Source organism: Pelmatolapia mariae, linkage group LG3_W (genome assembly GCF_036321145.2).
Source record: "Pelmatolapia mariae isolate MD_Pm_ZW linkage group LG3_W, Pm_UMD_F_2, whole genome shotgun sequence".
In the NCBI taxonomy this organism is placed as follows: Eukaryota; Metazoa; Chordata; class Actinopteri; order Cichliformes; family Cichlidae; genus Pelmatolapia; species Pelmatolapia mariae.
In genome coordinates this window covers 639587-658709 of record NC_086229.1, presented here as the reverse complement: position 1 = coordinate 658709, position 19123 = coordinate 639587, and the positions used below count along the sequence as shown (strand labels likewise).

The window sequence follows — 19123 nt, the reverse complement described above, 5'->3', positions numbered from 1 at the left end:
CAACATCAGTAACATAGCACCCACCCAGCTGTATAGAAACTCCGTCATGCAAGCTAGCACGCAGTACGAAAAAGTCATCATACCGAAAATAAACTCCACCTAAACTTGGTTTATATCTGACTCCGATAGACTGCAGGTCATAACTTCTTACCTGAAGTTCAGTTCACCTGACACGCGGACCAGCGGCCGCTTCGGGTCTCTCTTCTTGCCTCCCTTTTCCTTCATCCACCTGCTGGCTTCCACCACTTGCTAATGTTATTGAATCTGTGGAAGTAACGAGTAACGAGCCTATCTAAATCCCAGTAACGAGTAACGCGTTCCTGGTTTTGGCATAATAACTAGTTACCGTGCTCGTTACCACAATAACAACGTAGTTACTGTTACGCGTTACTTAATAACGCGTTAGTCCCAACACTGGTGGTAGGTGGCTTGGCTGATCACGGAAGCTGAGGCCCCTGTATCCACCTCCATTTGTAGCTCCTTCCCATTTACCTGGATAGTGGCATAGATGGGCTCCGCACGGCACTTATCAAAGCCAACCAGATTAAACATGTTGAAAACACAGTCATCCTCCTCAGGCGCCATGCTCTGCAGGTGATGTGTGTTTAGTTTGTGTTTTGTCTTCCGGTCCTTCTTTGATTTCTCCTTAGTGCCCCTGCATTTCTTGGCTAAGTGCCCCTTTTTCTTGCAGTTATGGCAGGTACTGTCTTTGAAAACACAGTCCTTTGCAAAGTGTGCTCCCCCACACTGGTAACACTCCAAAAGCTCCCTCGGTTTGCCCCTCACACTCTGAGATACATGATGCACCTTGGTTGAGTGCATATTGTTGTTAGCTTTCCGAATGTCTTTAGTGTTATTAGCTGCCGTTTCTATTGCCTGAGCAATTTCCAAAGCTTTCTTAAAGTCCAGTGTGGGCTCCCCTAACAACCGACGCTACATGCCATCATCATTTATACCACACACCAACCTGTCGCGGAGCATGTCATCCAGCATGCCTCCAAATTCACAGTGCTCCGACAGCTGTCTCAGCTCCATCACATACGTAGCCACCGAAACTCCCGGCTTGCGTGAATGAGTGTGGAATTTGAACCGCTGAACAATCACGGAGGGTTTCGGGCAGTGATGATTTTGCACCAGCGTCACCAGTTCTTTGAAACTGAAGTCCCCGGGTTTCCAAGGCGTCGTCAGGTTACGTATCAACTTGTAGGTCCTCGCTCTACACGCACTGAGAAGAACTGACCTTTTTTTCCCTTCGTCCGAAATGTCGTTTGCCAAGAAAAAGTGCTCCAGCCTCTCGACATATTCAATCCAGTCCCCGTCCCCCTCGGCGAACTCCGTGAGCGATCTGATCGTAGCCATAGATGCGAAGTGGTAGTCCGACGGCAAAATCTATAGCAAAAACTCAAAACTGTCCGCGTTCGCCTTTTGTCCTCGTCGCCAAAAAGGTGTTATAACCTCAGAATAAAAATGCTCGGAAACTCAAGTGCCAATTTCAGGACATTTACTGACCACTTTTTTAAACAACCACAGCTAGTCGCAACACATACAGGAAACTGTCCCACACATAACATTCCGGCAGGGAGGACCCTGAAAAACCTCTGAAGGTTCCGGGGTGCAACGCCCCCAAACATATATTAATAACAACACTGTCTATAACACAGGTGATGTTCAGAGGTGTACTATAGTTGGCCTTGGACATGGGGACTGTTGCCAGGATGAGTTGCTAAGCCTAACAGACACCAACTTCCGTCCTCTGGTATGCTGTACGGCCACAGTCCAGATGTATATGCTGACAACGGCATATGAGCACACACATAGCAGTCCGTCCTATTGTTCAAGTGAGCAGTTGTATTCATAAACTGCCACCAAAAGTTTGTAGAATAGCCATGAGGGTATTGGGTGTGGGTTCCTTGGACATACAGGGTCTCCACTGCTGACCATGATCACATCAAAGCCATTACACCCAGCAGGGTAGACAACACTTTTCCAGCCATTCTGATGAGTACCTGTGGCCACTTACTCCGAGCTGGCCTGGATGTGTGTCACCTTCTTGCAGTGGCTTTGGTGTATCCAGGTGGGTCACTCTGCGATTTTCACAGCTGTTGGTGTTGTCAGCAGAGCCTGGTATGGTCCGTCCCACCGTGGCTTCGACCAGCACTTCCTCTTTATGACCTTTATCAGCACCCAGTTCCCTGGCTTCAGACGTTCTTCCTGTACAGAAACAGAATCATCTGGCAGATTATTTGCACTCATAACTTCTTTGCTTTTCAGCATTTTAATCATCCAGTCTGCTAGTGTGTTTTCTTCTTCTGCTTTATCATTATCGGTACAAAACACTGGAACTCTAAATGGCCTGCCATATATTATTTCAAAGGGAGTTAGGCCATTATCAGCTGGCGTGATTCTCATATACATTTTCACTAGCTCAATGCAGTCTACCCATGTTCTGCCTGTTTCCTCCATTGTCTTCCTGAGTCTCAGTTTTACTGTGCCATTAGTTCTTTCAACCAGCCCTGCACTTTGTGGGTGGTATGAGCAGTGGTTTTTCAGTGTTATCCCCAGATGCTGTGACATTTTCTCAGTTACTTCATTCACAAAATGAGGACCATTGTCACTGTATATAGTCTGGGGGATCCCATGCTCTGGGATCACATTTTTGCATATTGCCTTAGCCACTGAAATAGCATCTGCTTTCTTAGTGGGGACAATTTCTACCCACTTTGAGAACGGGCACACAACTACCAGGCAGTACCTGTAGGTGTTACAGTTAGACAACTCAATGAAATACATATGGATTACTTCAAATGGGTGGCTGGGTCTGGGAAACCTTCCTCTTCTAGGTCTGAGGTTCCCCTGAGCATTATGTTTACAACATATTAAACATGCTTTACAAAAATGTTTTGAATAAGCATTGAATCCCAGTGTGAAAAACTGCTGTTCGACTGCTGCCACCATCCCGGCTGTGGAGACATGGCAGAGCCCATGGCTCAAAATTGCAGCAGTCCTATATAAGTTCTTAGGCAATATAGGTTTATCACAAAGATAATAGACATCACCTCTCAGGCTCGCTCCTTTAGTGAGCCACAGCTGCTTCTCAGCTGGAGGTGAATGTGACTGCATGTCTGCTAACACATCATGTGTAATGAGCACAGTTTGCTCCTGAGATGCCAGAATATGAACCCCATGTGTTCCAAGGGCCGCTTCCTTTGCAATTTTATCTGCAAAGGCGTTGCCCAATGCAACAGGGTCAGTGCCACGTGTGTGTGCTGCACATTTACAAACCGAAACTTTACTGGGCAGTAAGACTGCTTTCAACAGGCTCTGTAAAAGTGTTGCATGCTCCACAGGTTTCCCTGTTGATGTTGTCATGCCTCGTCTTGACCACTGAGTGGCAAAGAAATGAAGTGTGGCATAGGCATATTGACTGTCTGTATATATAGTCACTGCCTGCCCCTCAGCTGCTTTGCAGGCTTCCATCAGAGCCACTATCTCAGCTGCTTTGGCAAACATGGAATGCGATAACTGCCCAGCACGGATGACCTGCACATCATCCACAACAGCAAAGCCTGTTTTAGTCTTTCCCTCTGCCGTTTTAAAACTTGAACCATCAACAAACCAAACCTTACCCTCAGTGAGTGGTATGTCTGTTAAATCACTTCTAGGTTTACACTGTGTTTCCACATGCTCACGACACACATGTGGTGTACCCTCTTCCTCTGTGGGTAACAGTGTAGAGGGATTCAAAGTTGTACACTGCTTAATAGTTATGTGTGGCTGGGAGAGCAACAATGACATTAGAGATAAGTGTCTTGCAGGTGACAAGAATGTCATTTTAGTCTGCAGCAGTAAAACATCCACCTCATGTGGAACTAACAGGGTCAAGGGGTGAAACAAAACAATTTCACCAGAACACTTTATGGCTTCAGCGGCTGCACACACAGATCGCACACAGTGAGGTAAGGCACAAGCCACTGAATCCAGCCTCTTAGAATAATAAGCCACTGGCTTCATTCTACCTCCACATTTTTGCGCTAATGTGACCAAGTGGTCGGCGGGGTTATAAAAGAAATAATAAAATGACAACGCCACCTAGGGGAATTTCACCCCCAGGAAATATATGTTTAAGAAAAATAGATAAAAAGGAATAAAAGAGGCTGCACAGATTCAAGGATGCACACTGAGGCAGGTTGGCTCCAATATTAAAACAGTTTTATTTATAGTAAAAGAAATAAAGAATAAAATATTAGAAGAACAAAATGTAGCGTCTTTGTTGACAGTGTCCTAAAAGTACAATAAAATAATCATGGAACTTGGACTTACCAGCAGCCGTGGACCCAAAAGAAAATCACACAAAAAAAAAGAGAATCACTGCAGCCCACCCAGTGCTGTACAACAGAAAGTGTGAAAACGACCCACCACCTGAGGTCCCAGGGCCACTGGCACGTCCTCCGTTCACTGAAATAAAACAGAAAAATACGTTAAACGAATAAAAGGACACTGAGCGTCTGGCTCGCTACAGATCATAAAAAACTAAAACACACTTTAATAACTTTAATAAAAGAAATTGCACATGCACACACACACACACACACGAAGGCTTATGCCCCACGGGTCAAACTACCACTCGTGCTGGTAGTAATTGTCCAAGCCTCAATCGCAAGCCGGTCTGGCTCCCCACAGGCTGAGACCGGCAACTGAGGCAATTTAAAATTCCCGGCACGACACTCGGGCAAAGGATTGCTTCAGCCCGATCACAGAAGCGTGGGCACACGCAACAGTCCAGAGATAAAATAAAATAAAACCAGGCGAACCAGGAAATGGTAGGCCTACTTAATAAAACCAGTCTCACGAGAAGATAAAACAGAATAAAACAAAATAGACAAAACAAGACCAGACAAGACAAGACAGCAGGCTCCACCGAGGAGGAGCCCTCACAACAACGGCTAGGCAGGCGTCTTGATTCTTCAATTAAGGCTGTGCGAGTTGCCATAGAGGTGAAAGCAGCGATCAAACCCCCAGGACCGGAGGCGCTATACTCTCACTGGTGGGGATCACACGAGCACCTCTCTCCGCAACGCCGGAATAAAACAAACAGCCGCGCTGTGGCTGTCATATGATCTACTCTTGCTGATCAGTCCGTCGCAGAGTACCAGCATTTACTGCTGCTTTGCGCTGAATGCATGGGAGGAATAATCCAGAGAAACACCGGCTTAGCTTTATACGGGCTGACGCCACCCTGCAATCAATATGCAGGTGGGTTCCCAATTAACCTAGTTGTGCAGTGAGAGCGAGCGCAGGAGAGAACAAGAGCAGTAGAGCGAGCGAGCGAGAGAGAGAAAAGAAAGGCGAGTAGCCCATCCGGCTACACTAACATGGATGTCATAAAATGCCCTTTACAGTCAACAGTTTGAACAAAAGGCTTGTTATAATCTGGAAGACCTAGAACTGATGCTCCTGTCAGCATCTGTTTCAGCATGCACAGAGCTTGCTCCCCCTCAGCGGTCCAACTCAAACTTTCTGACATAGCTAAAGGTTTACTGTACATCATATCTAATAATGGCTACGCAACTTCAGCGTAATGGGGCATCCACGATCGACAGAAATTTAGCAACCCTAGAAATTGTATCATGCGTTTCTTTGTCTCTGGCCTAGGTGCTGCCAAAATAGCTGTTTTCCTCTCTGGATGTATGCTCTTCCCTGCAGCACTAAGCAGATGTCCTAAAAATTTCACTTCTGTCTTTACCCACTGTAGCTTTGAAAGTGAGGCCTTGTTACCTGTTTCAGCTAAGTGAGTTAGCAATGCCAATGATATGGCCCTACAGTTCTGCTCTGAATTGGATGCAATTAAAATGTCATCGACATATACCAACATCTGTGAATGTGATGGAACTACAAAATCAGACAGACAATTTGTAATATTCTGTGTGAAAATTGTAGGACTATCACAAAAACCTTGCGGCAATCTGGTGTATGTATATTTTTTGCCTTGATACGTGAAACCAAACCAGCCTTGTGAATTCTCATGCACTGGTATGGAAAAGAAAGCATTACTCAAATCCACCACAGTGAAGTGTGTCTTGTCTGGTTTAACCTCCTAGGACCTGCCGTCCACATATGTGGACATCACATTTTTGGTTATTTAGACCAAAATACTCAATTTTGCTCTACATGGGCCTGATATCCACTTACGAGGACATTATACTGCTACTGTTCTATCAAAATTTTAAATGAATATCCTCATTTGTGGCTCTCATTTTTCTTAAAAACAAAAATAAGGTAAAAAAAAAAAAAAAATCTGGAAATTCTTTGTTTTTACATTCATCAGGCCCCAATGTGCCCAAATATCAAAGAGAAATTAAAAATGCATGTCGTGGAAGAGTTCGGGTCTTAGGAGGTTAAGCTGGTTTAACAAGGTGTGGGGGTCGGGGACGCATGGAGCTATACTCTCCACTGCCTGATTTACAGCTCTTAAGTCTTGAATCATGCGCCATGACTGTGAATCAGCCTTTCTAACTGGGAAGATGGGTGTGTTACATACTGCCTGTGGAGCTTCAACTAGTATTCCTGCTTTAATCATGTCCTCTATTACTGGTTTAATGCCTTCCACTGCATCAGGCTTCAAGGGATATTGCTTCACTCTTGGCCTAAAAGACGTTTTGGGCTTTATTACTACTGGACTTGCTGTTGTCATTAACCCCACATCAGTCTTCCCAGTAGACCAGAGCTTCTCTGGAACCTGTTTAAGCTCCGGGTGATCTCTGACATCTACAACATATCATTCTGTTTTGTCATTCTCACCCCCCTTTAAATGTGTTTGTGGTGTAGTATGTGTCACCCATCCCAGCATTTTACGAAAGATGTTGTACTGCATGTATGATTCCCAACCCCCTCCAGCTTGCTGCCACATTCCAACACTCTCCCCCTGCCTCACTAGAGATGCTAAGTCTGTCCACTCAGCCATGCCACTCTTTGTCAGTGAAACATGTGGTGTCTGCCCTGTAAAAAGTTGTTGTGCAGCTTCAGAAAGGATCACACTACATCCAGCCATGGTTTCACCATCAGTATATATTGCTTTTATGGTGATTCTCTGTGGCCCTAATTTCAGCACTTTATCTGTGTAGGCCTCATCAGGCCCAGGCGTGGTCTTAAATCTCAGTGTGACATGCAAGTCTTCTGGCGCCTGTGTGTCGTGGCTGGTTGTCAACATTTCCTCAGCTGCAACTAACAGTTTACAGTTTATTTGATCAGGTCTGGAGGCTGACAGGTCAAGTGTCCAGCAATAATGCAAATCCCCACTGTCCTGATGAACCATTGTCTCAGCAGTTTCTCCTTTCCCTGCAGCTATCATCCCAATGGATGTTGGAATTATTGAAATTCCAAGTTTCATCATCATATCTCTTCCCAAGAGGTTCACCGGACAAGTTGGGCACATTACAACTGGACCCTGAGCTGCTTCTCCTGTGGTAGGATCTCTAATCCACACTGGTTTAGAGATTCTATGCTGATTTAACTGACCATTTGCAGACTTCACATAAATTGTGCCACTTGAAGGGTCAACTCCTGACACATGATCTTTTAAAACAGTTTTATCTGCACCTGAATCACACAGAAATTGAACAGTTTTTCCTTGCACAGTCAACGTCCAAACTGGTTTTACTTCTTTCCCTGACAGATTTAACAATACTTCAGTTAAATCTAGAGTCTGAAACACAGGCTGTTGTAAATTCTGGGAAACTAAGGGATCATTTGTACATGTGTGTGTGTTAGCAGTGTCAACAGGTGCTAGTCATTTATTATAATAAGGGTTTCCTGCATCAGGACATCTATACTCTTCAGGCATGCGATCAGGGCACTCTCTTGCGTGGTGCCCCTTTTCCCCACATGCATAGCATATATCATTCTTTTTGCCACGGTTCCCCCTAAATTGCCATGAGCCCCTATTTCTCCTACTCCTGCCTCTATTTTGCTCTCTTCCAGCCTGTCCCTGAAATAAAATTTCACCTGCTAAAAAGGTAGCGGCCGCAGAACTTTGTGACTTCTTTTTTTTATTTTTAATGACTTCCTGTGCATGGCGGGCCCAGTTCATGCATTCAACGGACCCGTCAGTGTTATGACTAACATTTTGTTTTCTGATGAAATCAGCAATGGGTGAATGAAAGCCATTCATCAAAGCATGTTTTAACTGCTGCTGATATGGGCTGGCCTTCTCCGCACTCTCTTCAAGGCCGCTATGTACTTTGAAAACTTCCTCTAATCTCGCCCTGAATTCATGAACATCCTCTGCTTCTTTCTGCACACCTTGGGCAATTTTGTTGTAATCTACAGAAGCTTTAAAGGTAGTTCTAAGACGCTCATAGACCCCATCAACTTGGCCTTTTAAATTGTCATGGCCATAGGGTAGGACGGTATTACCATCCCTCCCTGTGTAGGTGCCTCGCACCCGAGCCCAGTTATATGTGAGACACTTCCTAAAAGTGGCTTCTGTTTCCTGGCCGTTTAAGCGGTACGAGGAGCAGAGTTGCTTGTGTCGGGCGATAAATTCATCAACATTAGTCAACGGGTCTCCTAAACCTTTACATGCCTCTGCACATTCAGATTCAGTCCATGGCCTGTAAACACAAATAACACGGCTTGGGTCACCTGCAACACCAAAATGGGGATTCGCGACCTCCACCATGGGAAAGGTATCTGCTGCATAGACAGGGTAGACAGGCATACCAGCTGCACCCATCTCATCCCTTTTAGTTTTGGCTCTAGTGTTATAAGGGCTTAAATATTGTGCTGCGGCATCCCCAAACTCCTGTCGCACTCTATCCTCCTCCTCTCTCGCTCTCTTTTCCTGCTCCTGCTTTTCCTAAATGTCCTAAATACTTTGTGCTTCTAGGAGTGAATTTCATCATAAACTTCTCGTCACCCTCTGATGCACTCTTGGTTGCTTGGGAACCCATAATAATAACAACAGCTGACGTCACAGACCGCGTGTTCTGCTCCTCACCCACTCACACAAACACACTCACACAACAACAACAACACAAAATAGGCCTATTGTCCAGCACAGTCTGGACCCCGCGGAACTTCTCAATGCCTCACAAAGTGGCGGAGGACTCACTACAGTACCTCACAAAGTGGTCTGTACCTATCGCTCCACAAAGTAGCGAAAAACACCGTACTTAGAACCACAAAGTGGCTAAGGGTCAACACACTCACACGGTTATAGAGTCGGGCTCTTCGAACTTACTTGGTGTTGCTCATTGCGTGCAGCATCAGTCCCGTCAGATCCCGTCAATCGTCATCCATCGAGGAGAAAAACAGACGGCTAATCCACCGGCCCGATGACGAATTCTCACGCCTCGGGGCTTTGCTGCAGGACCTCTATAAGTCCTGGCCGACGTCAGTCTTTTGGCGTGTCCCTTTTCCCCTCGGTGAACGTCGATTCCAAGGATCCGGCTCAAGAAGGACCAATTAATGATAGGTTTGTAGCATAAACCTATTCACTGGAACGTTCAGGACAATTTGCTACACAGCAAGAATAAGACACAAGTAGGCAATGTCTTTGTGTTACTCATGCATGAGGAGGCCTGTCTGGAGCCAAGTGTCGTTCCAACCACTTAACCTCCGTCAGACTCTCAGCCAGGTTCCCCATAGCACTCCTTTTATTGTGGTTACATGAATATGCATAGGTTCATTAACATATAACATCTTACATAGGTATACATGTGAACAAAGAATACCGTGTGTGTGTGTGTGTGTGTATATGAACCCATAAATGACTTCCTAAACCTGCTGGCCTGGAAGTCCAGCAGTTCATCTAAACAAAATGCAATTAGCCTAAAACAGACATAGATACGTTTATCCTACCATAAAACAATAAGAGAAGGTACGACCTCTCCCATGCTCCCAAAATGTGGGTGTGAAAGCCAGAGTGCTCTGGAATGCACACAACATGTGTCTACAGACTACTAAGGATCAAACCTCTATTAATCTACAACTAATTATAAAACTCTAATACAACCCAGAACTAAGAAGTAGACTAAAAACACTTAAGAAAAGTACAATTATAAAACATAAACACTAAAAACACACAAATGAAGAACCAAACAGAATATTTAAATAAAAACTTTACAAATGACATGACTGCTAAAAGACTTAAAAACCCTAGGTCAAACAGCTCAAGGCCATGACAAAGATAGACTAACAATCACAAAATTAGGGAAGCATTTCCAACTAATGAAGAAGCCAAAATTTTTACTGGCTCATGTAATGAGAGAGAAGAGTCTGATGGTGCACAACATTGTGGGGATGAGGACTTTGAAGATCCATCTTCTAGTAGCTCATCGGTCCCCAAATCTTATACTGAGTCCTTTAACCGGTACAAGATTTGGATCTATCAAAGGAAGTGTCTGATTTTGTGGGTCTGGCCTCAGTCAGAAAATCTCCTGGCTCCAGGAAATTCAGACCTGACGTCTCTACAATGAGTCATCTAGATGTAAAGGATGTTGTCTCTCTGACTATGTTCTCCTCTGTTTTCTCTTTAGAGTACCAGCTGGAGATGGTGGAGGTGACACAGGGGAAGGAGTTTATCCTGCTGCCCTTTAAAATCAAAGAAGGCTTCACCCAGGATGTCAAAGTGGAGTGGAAACACAAAAACAAGATGGTCCATGAGTATCAGATTGGTAAAGACCAGTGTCACTTAAAGGGCCAAGATCAGAAACAGCGCACTGAGATGAAGAAAGACCCACTGAACACTAAAGACCTCAGTCTGACCCTGAAAGACCTCCACCTCACTGACAGTGGAGTCTACACCTGCACCATCTACAACAAGGATGGACACATGCTGCTACGGAAATCAGTGACTCTCAGTGTCAGAGGTGAGTGTTACAGCTGTTTGTCCACCGTCCAAATAGGTATAGATTTATGAGTTACAAAAAAGAATTTAGAGACTAAAACTAAGAGTTCACGTAATAAAAGTTAAACAAAAACTAAACATTCTGTCACGGTTCGGCATGGCAGACCGTGGGGGTATGGGGAAAAGGACCCAGGCGCGGAGCTATGAATAACAACAGTGCGTTTATTTACAGTGTAGTAAATAACGATGTACAATTATTCCCCGTGCTCCCCAAGACTCCCGTGTGTGTCTTCCAGTGGTGTCCGTGTTCGTGCTCCCCGCTGTCGTGACTCTGCACACCCTGTGCGTGCTGTCCTTCCTCTCCACGCTCCTCCTGAGGGGAAAACAATGGAAGCAGCCGTTAGACACTGACCCCTGCGGGCAAACACGATCAGAACTTCCTGCACTAACACACTGACTTGGGAGTCTAACTCAATGATCCCGCGTCGGTGGGAGCTCCAAGACTCTCTTAAGTAGCTCCCCCGACGAGGCCTGATCAGGAGCAGGTGTGTGGCTTCGGGTGTGGCCAGTCCGCCAGCAGGGCCACACCCACCAGGCCTGAAGGCGCCCGCAAACCGGCGCTGGCAGAAACACGTGTATATACACACACACACACATCCACAAACAGGGAGAAGAGGGGCAGCAACACCAAATATACATACAATAACACAAGTCTATAACTGCTCAGGGATCCTGGGTCGCTCCTACCCAGGACCCTGACAGTACCCCCCCTCTAAGGGTCGGCCCCTGACGACCCAAAACAAAACCAAACAAAACCACAGCACAACCAACCCAGGGCAGGTGGCGGCGGGGTCCAGGACGGAGGGCCAGAACCAAAACAAGCAAAAACAAGAAATCACAAACCCTCCCAGGTCACAGTCCCAGAGTCAGACCGCGCATCCCGCAGCGGCGCAAAAAAGAAAAACGCCACAAAACAGTCTCAGGCGGCCCATCACAAAGGAGTTCAGGTGGCCTACCTCGGGTCCCATGATGGCAGATGGACACTTTAGGCGGCCGACCTCGGCGCTGCTCCTCCGGCGGCCTGCCCCGGGTCCAGTGGCGGCGGCGCTGCTCCTCCGGCGGCCTGCCTCGGGTCCGACGGCAACGACGCTGCTCCGGTAAGCAACAGCGAGGAGTGGCATAAGGTCTATGAAGCGCTGGTCGCTGACGTGGATGCGCTGGACGTGGATGGCGTGGAGGGCGTGCTAGAGGTGGGCGGCGTGGAGGGTGCGCTAGACGTGGAGGTCCCACCGGCACACTGACCTCCAGTTCCGGCTGAGCAGGTCCCTCCGGACCTCCGAGCTCCTCCGGCTGCGGCGCGGGTTGCTCCTGCTCGCCACGCTCCTTCCGCTCGCCGAGCTCCTCTGCTGGCAACACCGGTCCCTCCGGCTCGTTGAGGTCCTCCAGCAGCAGCGGCGCTGGCTCCTCAGCTGGTGGCTCGCAAAGCTGCTCCTGCTCCGGCTCCTCAGCTGGTGGCTCGCAGAGCTGCTCCTGCTCCGGCTCCTCAGCTGGTGGCTCGCAGAGCTGCTCCGGCTCGGGCCGAGCAGGTATGGGTGGCGTTGTAGCAGGAGGCACTGCTACAGATGGTGAAGAGGTGAGCGGTGAGGAGATCGCTGAATGAGGCGACGCTAGCTGTACTGTTGGCTGGCTTACAGCAGCGTCAGCGGCGTCACCATCCACTGTAAACGAAGAAGCAGATGGGGTGAGAAATGAAAAAGTGTCCTTATTACTCACCACAACCGGCTCTTGAGATGTCCGGGAAGTCGGCTGCGGTGAGGAACGCCGGCGGCGCGAACGTCGTTTCCGGGTAGACGTCGGGGCCGGCGTGTCAGGCTGTGCATCCACCAGCTGACCGGGCTGGTGAGCAGCCTGAGTAGGAGAGTGGAGGTGGAGGGTTGAAAGCAGGAAGTCCAGGACAACTGAATTAAGGGAGTCCACCAGCCAGGGGAATTTAAACAGCGTCTCCTGCAGCCGCCTCTCCACGGCACGACGCAACCCCTCCGCGGGCTTCTCCCACCATAATTCACAGAGTCTGTAAACTTTGTCCATTACCTCCTTCCTGAGCCTCTCCTCAGAGACCGCTGGGTCCATGCTTGGCGGGATCATTCTGTCACGGTTCGGCATGGCAGACCGTGGGGGTATGGGGAAAAGGACCCAGGCGCGGAGCTATGAATAACAACAGTGCGTTTATTTACAGTGTAGTAAATAACGATGTACAATTAATCCCCGTGCTCCCCAAGACTCCCGTGTGTGTCTTCCAGTGGCGTCCGTGTTCGTGCTCCCCGCTGTCGTGACTCTGCACACCCTGTGCGTGCTGTCCTTCCTCTCCACGCTCCTCCTGAGGGGAAAACAATGGAAGCAGTCGTTAGACACTGACCCCTGCGGGCAAACACGATCAGAACTTCCTGCACTAACACACTGGCTTGGGAGTCTAACTCAATGATCCCGCGTCGGTGGGAGCTCCAAGACTCTCTTAAGTAGCTCCCCCGACGAGGCCTGATCAGGAGCAGGTGTGTGGCTTCGGGTGTGGCCAGTCCGCCAGCAGGGCCACACCCATCAGGCCTGAAGGCGCCCGCAAACCGGCGCTGGCAGAAACACGTATACACACACACACACACACACATCCACAAACAGGAAGAAGAGGGGCAGCAACACCAAATATACATACAATAACATAAGTCTATAACTGCTCAGGGATCCTGGGTCGCTCCTACCCAGGACCCTGACACATTTACACACAATCAAAACAAAAGTGAAAGAAGCAAAGCCACTCTGGAAACTGACAGAAACTAAACTGAATTCCAAAGAAAAGGCCAACACTAAATAAAAACAATGAAAGTATCAAACTATAATAACTGTAGATGATGGAGGATCACCTTCACTGACATCTGTCTGTTTGTCTCATATTCTCCTCTCAGTTCCTGAGGTTCAGATGGTGGAAACAGTTAAAGGGGTTCAGTCTGTCCTGCTGCCATTTACAACTGATATCAAGCTTCAGGACGTCACAGCGGAGTGGAAACATGAAGACAAGAAAGTCCACGTTTGTCAGAGAGACCAAAACCAGTCTTACATACAAAGTCGCACAGAAGTGAAGAACGAGCTAATAAAAAATGGAGACCTCAGTCTGACCCTGAAAGACCTCCACCTCACTGACAGTGGAGTCTACACCTGCACCGTCTACAACAAGGATGGACACATGCTGCTACAGAAATCAGTGACTCTCAGTGTCAAAGGTGAGAGTAACATCTGTTTGTCCACATTACAAATCCTCAGTGAAAAAGATCCAATCAAACAGCCTGTGATGCATCATGGGAATGTGACATATGTAGAATCAGTGCAGGTTTGCTGTATGTGAGTTGAGCCGTACAGTGCAGGAGAGAGAGGGTGGCACCTGCCTCTGTTTTACAGTCCATGATTGTATAGAAGCTGTTCCAGAGTCAGCTCATGTTCACATATTTATGAAGTCTTACACTGGAAAGTCTGCTGTTGATCTCAGTAAATGAACGGGGTTTCCTCATTCCCTGTACACAGACTGGCAGATGTTGATATAAGAAGATGACGTGGTGCTCTGTAGGAAAACAGAACAAGTCCACCATCAAAGCAGACTGTTTTCTCAGTTTGATATGTAGGACTGTGTCACAGTCTAATGTTTATTAATTCCAATATATTTTAAATTGATAGCTCTTTGTGCTCTTTCAGTTTGAGCTTGTTTTATATTTAATGTTGAAGTTATGGCACAAATAACCAGAGAGCTCTAAATGAAGAGAGGATTTGAATCTTTGTTAGGCTGTTTTAGAGGAAAGTCAAATAGGGGAACATATAAGGTCTAAAAGAAAATTGAAAACCATAACTAGCGGAACGTGGAACTTGGAAATACACTGGGCTGAAAGAAATAGAAGAAATACAGCAAAAGTACATGAAGAAAATTCACTGAGAAGTAGAGTTGATGTTTTGACCAGGACTGAGAGAAATCAGCACTATATATACACACAGAGAAGGGTAATCAGGGGAGTAGAGACAGTTGGGAAAATGAGACACAGATGTAAAAGAACAGATAATAAGATGAGGGAAGTAAAACTCACAGTAAAGAGCAAGGGATGAATAACTATCCAATAAAGCAGGAAGTGAGAAGTGATAACTAAACATGGAAATGCAGACACACAAAAAATGGAACAAGAAACACTGAGAGAAAAACTAAACTCTAATACAACCCAGAACTAAGAAGTAGACTAAAAACACTTAAGAAAAGTACAATTATAAAACATAAACACTAAAAACACACAAATGAAGAACCAAACAGAATATGTAAATAAAAACTTTACAAATGACATGACTGCTAAAAGACTTAAAAACCCTAGGTCAAACAGCTCAAGGCCATGACAAAGATAGACTAACAATCACAAAATTAGGGAAGCATTTCCAACTAATGAAGAAGCCAAAATTTTTACTGGCTCATGTAGTGAGAGAGAAGAGTCTGATGGTGCACAACATTGTGGGGATGAGGACTTTGAAGATCCATCTTCTAGTAGCTCATCGGTCCCCAAATCTTATACTGAGTCCTTTAACCGATACAAGATTTGGATCTATCAAAGGAAGTGTCTGATTTTGTGGGTCTGGCCTCAGTCAGAAAATCTCCTGGCTCCAGGAAGTTCAGACCTGACGTCTCTACAATGAGTCATCTAGATGTAAAGGATGTTGTCTCTCTGACTATGTTCTCCTCTGTTTTCTCTTTAGAGTACCAGCTGGAGATGGTGGAGGTGACACAGGGGAAGGAGTTTGTCCTGCTGCCCTTTAAAATCAAAGAAGGCTTCACCCAGGATGTCAAAGTGGAGTGGAAACACAAAAACAAGATGGTCCGTGAGTATCAGATTGGTAAAGACCAGTGTCACTTAAAGGGCCAAGATCAGAAACAGCGCACTGAGATGAAGAAAGACCCACTGAACACTAAAGACCTCAGTCTGACCCTGAAAGACCTCCACCTCACTGACAGTGGAGTCTACACCTGCACCGTCTACAACAAGGATGGACACATGCTGCTACGGAAATCAGTGACTCTCAGTGTCAGAGGTGAGTGTTACAGCTGTTTGTCCACCGTCCAAAATAGGTATAGATTTATAAGTAACAAAAAAAAAATTTAGAGACTAAAACTAAGAGTTCACGTAATAAAAATTAAACAAAAACTAACATAGATAATTGGCAAACCTTCTGGAGGAAACCTCGTCTTGTTAGGAGAGACGGCAACCATCGCACTTTGGATGGAGCAGCTCTCATTTCTAGAAATATGGACCAATTTATTAAACCCCCCAAAATATGACTATCCAGAGTTGGGACCAGGAAGCAGAGTTGCAGTCTTACACGCCTCTCTGCAGCTTCTCTCCTCCTGCTACCCCCCCAAAAACCCATCTCCATAGAGACTGTGTCAGCTCCCAAAATGACAAAAAACAAACCAAAAACCAGCAACAAACAACTTAAACATAAAAAATCAAAAAGAAAGAACAATACAGTCTCCACATCTGAACCAAAGAGTAAAACAGTGAAATGTGGATTATTAAATATTAGGTCTCTCTCCTCCAAGTCTCTGTTAGTACGAGACTTAATAATTGATCAACAAATCGATTTACTCTGCCTTACAGAAACCTGGTTGCAGCCGGATGATTATATTAGTTTAAATGAATCAACACCCCCGAGTCATTCTAACTACCAGAAACCTCGAAGCACAGGCCGAGGGGGCGGTGTGGCAGCAATTTTTCACACCAGTCTATTAATTAACGAAAGACCAAGACAGACTTTTAATTCATTTGAAAGCCTGATGCTTAGCCTTGTCCACCCCAGCTGTAAAACTCAGAAACCAGTCTTACTTCTTATCATCTATCGTCCACCTGGGCCTTACACAGAGTTTCTTTCTGATTTCTCAGACTTTTTATCTGATTTAGTGCTCAGCTCAGATAAAATAATTATTGTGGGTGATTTTAACATCCATGTAGATGCTAAAAATGACAGCCTCAACATCACATTTAATCTGTTATTAGACTCAATTGGCTTCTCTCAAAATGTAAAAGAACCCACCCACCACTTTAATCACACTCTAGATCTTGTTTTAACATATGGCATAGAAACTGAACATTTAACAGTGTTTCCTGAAAACCCTCTGCTGTCTGATCATTTCCTGATAACATTTGCATTTACAATAATTGATTACACAGCAGTGGAGAGTAGACTTTATCAAAGTAGATGTCTTTCTGAAAGTGCTGTAACTAAGTTTAAGAATATAATCCGCCCACTGTTATCATCTTCAATGCCCTGTACCAACATAGAGCAGAGCAGCTATCTGAACGCTACTCCAACAGAGGTCGATTATCTTGTTAAAAATTTTACCTCCTCACTACGTACGACTCTGGATACTGTAGCTCCTGTGAAAACTAAGGTCTCAAATCAGAAGTCCCTGACTCCGTGGTATAATTCTCAAACACGTAGCCTAAAGCAGATAACTCGTAAACTGGAGAGGAAATGGCGTGTCACAAATTTAGAGGATCATCATTTAGCCTGGAGAAATAGTTTGCTGCTTTATAAGAAAGCCCTCCGCAAAGCCAGAACATCTTACTATTCGTCACTGATTGAAGAAAATAAGAACAACCCCAGGTTTCTCTTCAGCACTGTAGCCAGGCTGACAAAAAGTCAGAGCACTGTTGAGCCAACCATCCCTTTAACGTTAACTAGTAATGACTTCATGAACTTCTTCACAAATAAAATTTTTATCATTAGAGAAAAAATTACCAATAATCATCCCTCAGATGTAATATTATCTACAGCTACTCTTAGTACCATTGATGTTGAGTTAGACTCTTTTTCTCCAATTGATCTTTCTGAGTTAACTTCAATAAATAATTCCTCCAAACCATCAACGTGTCTTTTAGACCCCATTCCTACAAAACTGCTCAAAGAAGTCCTGCCATTAATTAATGCTTCAATCTTAAATATGATCAACCTATCTCTAATAATCGGCTATGTACCACAGGCCTTCAAGCTGGCTGTAGTTAAACCTTTACTCAAAAAGCCATCTCTAGACCCAACAGTCTTAGCTAATTATAGGCCAATCTCCAACCTTCCTTTCATATCAAAAATCCTTGAAAGAGTAGTTGTCAAACAGCTAACAGATCATCTGCAGAGGAATGGCTTATTTGAAGAGTTTCAGTCAGGTTTCAGAGCTCATCACAGCACAGAAACAGCTTTAGTGAAGGTTACAAATGATCTTTTTATGACCTCTGACAGTGGACTCATCTCTGTGCTTGTCCTGCTAGACCTCAGTGCAGTGTTCGATACTGCTGACCATAATATCCTATTAGAGCGATTAGAACATGCTGTAGGTATTACAGGTACTGCACTGCAGTGGTTTGTATCACATCTATCTAATAGACTCCAATTTGTACATGTAAATGGAGAGTCCTCTTCACCCACTAAGGTCAATTATGGTGTTCCACAGGGTTCAGTGCTAGGACCAATTCTATTTACATTATACATGCTTCCCTTAGGCAGCATCATTAGAAGACATAGCATAAATTTTCACTGCTATGCAGATGACACTCAGCTCTATCTATCCATGAAGCCAGGTAACACACACCAATTAGTTAAACTGCAGGAATGTCTTAAAGACACAAAGACCTGGATGGCCGCTAACTTTCTGCTTCTTAATTCAGATCAAACTGAGGTTATTGTACTCGGCCCTGAAAATCTTAGAAATATGGTATCTAACCAGATTCCTACTCTGGATGGCATTACCTTGGCCTCCAGTAATGCTGTGAGGAACCTTGGAGTCATTTTTGACCAGGACATGTCCTTCAACGCACATATTAAACAAATATGTAAGACTGCTTTCTTCCATTTGAACAACACCTCTAAAATTAGAAATATCCTGTCTCAGAGTGATGCTGAAAAACTAGTTCATGCATTTATTACTTCCAGGCTGGACTACTGTAATTCACTATTATCAGGATGTCCTAAAAACTCACTGAGAAGTCTTCAGCTAATCCAAAATGCTGCAGCAAGAGTCCTGACAGGGACTAGAAAGAGAGAGCATATTTCTCCTGTTTTGGCTTCCCTTCATTGGCTTCCTGTTAAATCCAGAATTGAATTCAAAATTCTGCTCCTCACATACAAGGTCTTAAATAATCAGGCCCCATCTTATCATAATGACCTTGTAGTGCCATATCACCCTATTAGAGCACTTCGCTCTCGCTCTGC

The 19123-nt window shown here is 45.3% G+C and overlaps 1 protein-coding gene and 1 pseudogene across 1 annotated transcript in view; one reads left to right on the top strand and one right to left on the bottom strand.

The window, feature by feature from the left end:
• Window positions 1-19123, top strand: part of LOC134624133 (junctional adhesion molecule-like) — a 201842-nt gene that overhangs the window by 61770 nt on the left and 120949 nt on the right. The window lies entirely within an intron of this gene.
• LOC135932457 (uncharacterized) overlaps window positions 1-19123 on the bottom strand; it is a 30552-nt pseudogene that overhangs the window by 4442 nt on the left and 6987 nt on the right.